Here is a 7,416-nt window from a genome sequence, read left to right as displayed (position 1 = left end):
TAAACACCCCTAATGTTTTCTTCTACATAACAGAAGTTAATGGGAAACCTATTCTAGGTAGGTGTCTTCGTGTGATCCTTCACAACTGACTTATACAATAAGAGTACATTAATATATCACTACTTGCATAAAGACTGCCACTGTGTGGAACTATCATTTTTCTATTTATTCAGAGAAAATCAAGAACTTATGTGGCATTACACTTTGCAGTTTTGTTTTCTGTTAGTAATGCAATGTTTACTATTGCTTTATGTTGTTGGTTTTTCGTTGTTTTTTTTCATAAGAAGTGTTGTAATTTGAAATGTGTTTGGGTGACACCTATTTTTCAGGCACAAAGTTCTAAAATATCTTGTAGTCAGACAGCATGGCTGGACACTCAATCTCCAAATTGTAAAAACTGCTAATAGAAAATTCCTGGGTAGCAGCTCTGACCCTCTCTAAAAGCAGGTGATGATCTGAATGGGATACTAAATAATTGTATTAATTATAACACTGGTTATGTGCTGGTGGCTTCCATTGTACAAGGCTAGCTCTCGAGTGATGACTTCTCTGTAATTCATGACTGACATTGATTTGATAGGGAGATGCAAGTAATTTTTTTTTTTTACACTGAAAAAATATAAGATAAGAAAGACTCTAGCGTTCAAATTTTCCAAGTATTTTCTCAAAAGTCAGTCCCTCTTCAATATTTAACGTGGGTGAAGTTTTTTTTTTATTTAGAACATTATCCGATTACCACAGGTATAGTTTCATTTGGATTTATTCATTTATTTATGTTAATTTCTGCATTTGTTCCCAATGATTCAAGTAAGATTGATAACATATCACCCACAAGAATAAAAGCTTCTTAGAATGAGTCAATTATAATGAGAATTTATAATTTGAATCTGAAAGAAGGCACTCAAGTGGAAATTATTTTATTTTAAATTGTTAGCATCAATCTGAACTCCTATAATTATGAAAATTTTCAAATACCATGATGTAGCTGAGGTACATCCATCTAATTATCCAGTTTCTGGGGAGAATACACTAAATCCTGTGATCCAGTATAAAAACTGGTAAGAGGTAAGGAGGCATAAAGCTCAGTCATGTATTCTGCCATTACATTTTCCATGTACACAGAGAGTAATTCCTAAAATTAGACACATCATTTTAGCTGAGGCCTCACTAGATCTGGAAAAAGCAGAGTAATTACTACCTGTGTTACGTATAACACAGCTGCTAATAGCCCCTAGAATGAAATTTGCATTTTTTTTAACCACATCACACTGTTGATTTACATTTATTATGTTGCTGTATGCAATATCTCCAAAATCCTTTTCTGTAATTCTTCTGCCTAAGGGGTGATTCCCCATTTCGTATTTGTATTTTTTTTTGATCCCTAAGTGCCTTAATATGCATTTTTCTTTACTGGATTTCACCTTACTGACTTCAGATAAATTAGAGAAATTATCACATTCGTTAAATTCTCACTTTTTTTTTATTGAGATATTTTGCTGTTGCAAAATTTAATTAATTCTTTAAGTGAGTTATAGCTTTCTACCTTGATAGTTATCCTTCTTTCATCCTATCTTCCCAAGAGACCCTACCTAACAGCACTTGGAATTTGCTAAGTCTCCTTTGTTGAAACATACTTCTGTCAGTCTATCCTCCTCTTCCATCCACGCATCCTCTTCCTAAAGTCCTAGATACATCATAATCACTTACATCAACATATCTTCTGTCTTTGGATTTTCAATTGGTATTGTCTGGCTAGTTAGAATGACATCTAAAACTGCTAGTACTAACCATTTATTCAAATGAAAATATTGTGTCTGTCTGACAAGTTGTTATTCCTTGTGTGAAAAGCAACATTACTCTTCCAAAGATACAAACTTAATTAAAACCATCTACTACAACCCTGTTATTTCAAAGCATTACATAGCTACACAAAAATAGCCTCATCCACCTACTCCTTCTGTTTGGCAGTTTATAGTAAATCCTTACCATTAAATTAACCTTATTCTTTTCCCCTTTCATCTTCACCCAAGTATCCAACCACACTGCCTCCTCCTGAACTTCAGAGCAGGTATGTGTACATTCTTGATCCACAGAGCAACAGTTCCCTGTGTTTTTCCTTCAGCATGGGCTGGGTTTCACCCTATGTTTAAACTAAACATGAACATGGTAACTATTTCACATAAACGTTGACTTATATCCTGAAGCCTCAAAACTTGCCTGGGTACTTTTCAGAGAAAACAAAGGATGACCTATTGTAGTGACCTGCATGTGTACCAGCCCCAAAACAATGCAGACTAGAAGTGCATGTAAGGAGAAGCTACTTGAGTAGGGATTAAAATGGATGAACATAAAAAGGCAGTATTTTATTAACACAACAAAATGCCGCACAACATAGCCAAGCGAGTAAACAAGAAAAATCGGTAACAGCCCTATAATTATCATGCAAATTGAGATTAATAATAGTAGAAATACTCATCCCATGCTCTTCTAATCAACAAATAGTAGATTACAGGGTAATTAGTAGGGTATTTATATATGATTATTAGGCTCCAGATTACACGGTGACTAATTATAGTAGCAATCTGAAGGCACGCTAATGACCATGGAATCATCTGGCAAAAAGTACATAAATTAAAGGTGTAGCATGTCCTAGAATTGTATACATGATCAAACATGGATACAAATATAACAAGATATTTTTCATTATTTATCCATTTCTCCAAAATAATGAAAAATAAGGCATCTAAGTAATACTTTTGAAAAGCCACAAGGTATCAGCGCAAGATTTACTAGAAAATATTATTCATGATTTATTGACTGACCATGACCATAAAAATATCTGTATCAGTTTCACTAATTTGCAAAAAGGACAATTCAGAGAAAATTTGAAAGCCTAAGCAGTATGATGGACACATGCTATTTTTGTGACTCTCACTCCTAACTAATTCCTGTGAGCAATATATAGGACAATCTCTGTCCTTTCGAATGAGAGCACATCCTTAAGAACTCAAAAACAATGTGAATTCTCCCTGAAAATGTAAAAATAAAATTTATGCGATTTTCTAATTCCACCAAATATAAAACTGGCTTCCTATGTTCACACAGGGACACCAATACCATGATTTTCTGATGTGGTAGGGTATGCAGCAATTGTCTTGGGTGAAACTACTGAAGAGTGAGCATTAATGAAACTCAGACCTTAATTTAGGAGCCAAAACTGAACTTTCAGTCTTAAGTTTAGACAGCCTTAAAAACAATCCTCAGAAGAAATTACCATAAAGCACTACTTTAGTATGATTATTTTAAAACAATGATAATTTATTTCCTGGGAAAACCAGAAGAGTGGGTAATTTCTGGGCAATAGAAGAGAACGTTTATATAGCCACTGCCACATCTACTCTTTCATTTATCAATGTCTGTTTTCTACTGCAATCCAAAACAATAACAATGATCTTTAAAATCAGCAGAGACTCTGTAACAGGCATGAAAAGAGAGCAAGAGAGGTAATGGAATGGCGCATACGCTCTGCAGAATGGAATTAGAAGAATGGAAAAGTTAAACGCTCATAAAAAGAATAAAGTGTGGGAGAAAGACCATCTAATGAGAAATAATAAGGAAAGAGTGTGGACCATATTCTCGTAGCTGCCTAAACCAGCCTGACTTTTAAGTTCTAGTTATAAATGCTAAACAAGATCAAAAGACTTGTTCTCAGGTGAACAATTGGACATAGCATGCCTCATTCTCATATTAATAAGGACCTGGGAATGAGCTGGAGAACATTAAATTGTCCAGTGCTGCTTAGCCCTGGGGAAGATGCTTCAGAAAGTCTTACACAAAGGCTGAATTCTGCTTATCAGTTAGCAGTTCTCATAAACTGTGAAGAGCACTTACAGAATTGGGACATAGAGCATTTGATCTGTGAATCTTCCACTACTCAAGGCAGGAATTATTTCTGAAACTCTAGAACTGCCTGATTTCTTTTGAGAATCGGTTTAGGAGGAGACCTGGCACGCACAGTTTTTCCCCCTGCAGCGCAAAAGACTGGCTTGGTTGTCCCTCTGGCATCATCCAGCCTCCTTAAAGCTGGTACAGAAATGTCATGGGCCGAGGAATCACACAGAGAAGAAGAAATGTTTATTGAGTACCCCATTTTCTGGAGCTAGCGATGCAGGGATCAAAACCAGGGCTGTTCTCAACCTCAAAAAAGATTAGGAAGCCTGAAGCTGTTTCTTTTCATTTTGTGCTAATATTTTACACCTTCCCTGCAGGGCTTTTCTCCAGGGCCTTTTGCCAGACAAAGCTTAGCAGTGAAGTGACTCCGGTATTTCTGGGAAGAGCACAGTGAGACCAGAAGTGGAAAAGGATACCTTCGGCTGTGAGATGCCGTTAAAGCAGTAGACTTTATAATGACTTATATAGCTTATATCACACTCTGTCAGCATGTGTCTCTTCCTCAGCTGAATTTTTATTTCCATATGGTCTGCACTGATGTTTTCTTAAAAACATTCCCACACTAAGGCCACAGCTACAGGGCCCAATAGCGTTAATATATTTACCTGGTACAACACAGAAGTAGCATTGCTACACTAGCCATCGCTGCACCCGAGTTAAAAAGCCCTGTCAGCTGGGTACTTGCATGACTTCACTGCTTCCAAAATCCTGAGTGAGGATAACTACGGACTCTGTTCCACCCTTCACTCCACAGTGAAAACAAATTTTAACTTTTTTCTGATTTGCTATCCTTTTTAGGGAAATCCAGTTGCTGTAATTACCTTATGCTCACGTACCACCAATCATAGCAACAATTAAGCAACCCATTAATCACTCAAAGGGAATTCTTGCCAAACAGATTTTGAAAAAAAATAAGGGTTCAGCTGATAAAATAAATGAGAGATGGATGAGAAGGTCAGAGAAGGACAATGGCATAGGAAATCTGCTAAATATTTATATTCCTGCAAAATAATTTAAAAAATTGCATCATTAGGGATCAATACATTTTTAAAGACACATATGCAAGATATAAACAGATAGAAATGCTGCTACAGAAGGTGAAATAAATCTAAAACAGCAGAAGGGAAGACAGTTGTGAGTGAGAATGAGTGAAATATGCCAGAAATTGTTGCATGTTTTACAGAAATGAAAATTAGATAGAACAGAGGGTAAATAATTTTGTAGGCTACTAAACAACAAAAAGTAGTAAGAGCTCCAAAACAGACTGTTTATATTACAGCATGATGAAACAGATGAAAGATAGGGAGAAATATGGAGAAATAGAAATGTTAAATATGTCATGAGGAAGAACAAACCCTAACACAGGTAAGTTAGGATGAATTTTACAGCAGCTCAGGGTCTAGTCTTCAAACTAACAGCCATGACAGATTTCACATATTTTATATTATAAATGGTGAGATGCAATTACAGAAGAAAGAAAAGAGATTGTTAAAGACGGGAAAAAGAGATGTGAAATAATGGAAAAAAGAATGAAAAAATGTCAAAAATCAGAAAAGATAATAGCACCTTGATAATAACTGTTGAGAAATTCATATGGGGACCTGTCCAATGTTTGTGGCAATGTGTTTCAAAAGAAGATAGCAAAGAACTATGAATGATAAAAAGAAGTCAAGATTGGCAAGATCTCGGGTTGAATTTGGCTCTGTTGAGAGATTCCAGTAATAAGATTACAACAAAACAAATAGACATTAGAATGTCAGATTTCTTTTTCAACTGCATGAAGATGGGTTCTTCCCAAATACTTGAAAGCATAAGGCCAAAACAAGAAAAAAAGACAACAAAAGACATGTCTCTGTTATAAAAGGTAGATAATACGCTACAGGAATGCAAAAGAAATAGGAAGACAAAAGAAATAACTTCACTTGGAATCAACTTGTGGATCATATTGGGAAGGACTACAGTTTAAGATTCAACTGTGAATGCAGTCCAAAGAATGCTAGAAATCACTAGAGACAGGTTTCACTTTCTTTGTGTCTTTTCTGACTATTCTCGTTAATTTTGATGAACCGGATTATTTCTTAGGTAAAACAGCCAATTTCATAAGTAAATGTAGATAAGCAAATGTCAGTTGTTTTTTTGAAGAACAGTGGTCTTATAAAACAACTTTAGATGATATCTAGATTCAGGAGGAAACACAGGTGGTGTGACTCCACTATATTCTGTAGTGAGTCAATGGCAAGAAACAGTTTGACAAAAATACGTCTCTGAGGTCATCATCTTATGTGGGTTTCTTCAGCTGCAGCACCATCGCACGTGGCTCACATACATCCTCTATGCCTGACCACCTCTTCCATTTTTCTGGGAGAGCTATTTTTGCAGCCGTGTGGTGACCCAAACCGAGGAACTGGTGAGGCTGAAAAAAGCCCTCTCTTCCTATTACATCAGTTTTCAGCCTGATGACTTTGCCAGGACCGTTCACTGGGTGGTGGTGCAACTGAGGGGACAAGTGGAAGGGGCTGGGGGAAAAAAGAAACAATATCAGCTGCGGGCTGCTTAACTTGGCCTGAATCCCATTTTGCCCCAATGGCTGAGGTGATACGGCACCTGCATTTCCATCTTGATTTTGTATACCACTAATCTGCATATCAAAGGCAAAGTCTTCGCTTTGCCCGCACCGCACTTGCCCTTGCCTCCGCTCGCCTCCGCTCGCTCGTGGATGACTGCCACTTCCTCGCTCAGTGCACTGGGCTCTGCAACTCTGGTTTCAGTATTACGTTAGTGTAGGTAGCAGTGCTCACTCTTTCTTCTTTTTATGCCGCAGAAATAATGTAGTCCTTCAGGGAGAAACAAAGAGAATTCTGCAGAGTGAAAAGAAAAACCAGGTAATTCCCCTGCACTCACAGAAATGGAATTTTGTTCAGAAAGCCATGTGCTATCTTGAATAAATATGCCTGTTTTCAAAATGTAAACAGTGAAAAAACTCAGTTTTAGATGAAATTTCTAAAAAAGAACCAAAGATACAGCATGGCATTTTACATTGTAATTATATGCTTTTGAGAAAGCGCAAAGCATAACTGCCATAGAGGCACTCAAGTAATTATCAGATGTGTCTCTAGAAGAAAAATGTTAGACCCTTAAGCAATGTTTGGTTTAAATTTGAAACATTTTGTTTCAAACTAAAATATGGCAATATCAATTCTGATTCTAACCTAGTTTTGAAGTTCCCTGCATCAGGTAAATGAACTACTAGAAAATGTCTGATTTTCATTAGCATAAACCTAGATAAAACCAGGAAAACTTAAATAAGTGGTAGGCTACTTTATGTTCATGTTTACATGTTACAAAAGCAAAAACTAATGAATAAAACAGTGAGTTAATAATTTGAGTTGGTTTTTGGAGGCAACATATAAAATTCTCATAAAAGTTTTGATGTGAACCCTTCTTTATTGTAATGATATGAAACTT

The 7,416-nt window shown here is 36.3% G+C and overlaps 1 long non-coding RNA gene across 2 annotated transcripts; it reads right to left on the bottom strand.

The window, feature by feature from the left end:
- Positions 1 to 2,342: 2,342 nt before the first annotated feature.
- LOC142044724 (uncharacterized) lies at positions 2,343 to 6,982 on the bottom strand. 2 transcript variants are annotated; one of them, XR_012654405.1, is made up of 2 exons: positions 6,556 to 6,982; positions 2,343 to 6,467 (listed from the first exon to the last, which is right to left on the bottom strand). It is a non-coding gene; the product is annotated as an uncharacterized LOC142044724 (long non-coding RNA). The 2 variants fall into 2 exon arrangements; XR_012654406.1 differs by having other exon boundaries at positions 6,642 to 6,982.
- Between the last annotated feature and the right edge of the window lie 434 nt (positions 6,983 to 7,416).

The sequence above is a fragment of the Buteo buteo genome, chromosome 25 (assembly GCF_964188355.1).
Source record: "Buteo buteo chromosome 25, bButBut1.hap1.1, whole genome shotgun sequence".
NCBI lineage: Eukaryota > Metazoa > Chordata > Aves > Accipitriformes > Accipitridae > Buteo > Buteo buteo.
The sequence above is the reverse complement of the archived record's forward strand: the minus strand, read 5'-3'. Positions and strand labels throughout refer to the sequence as shown.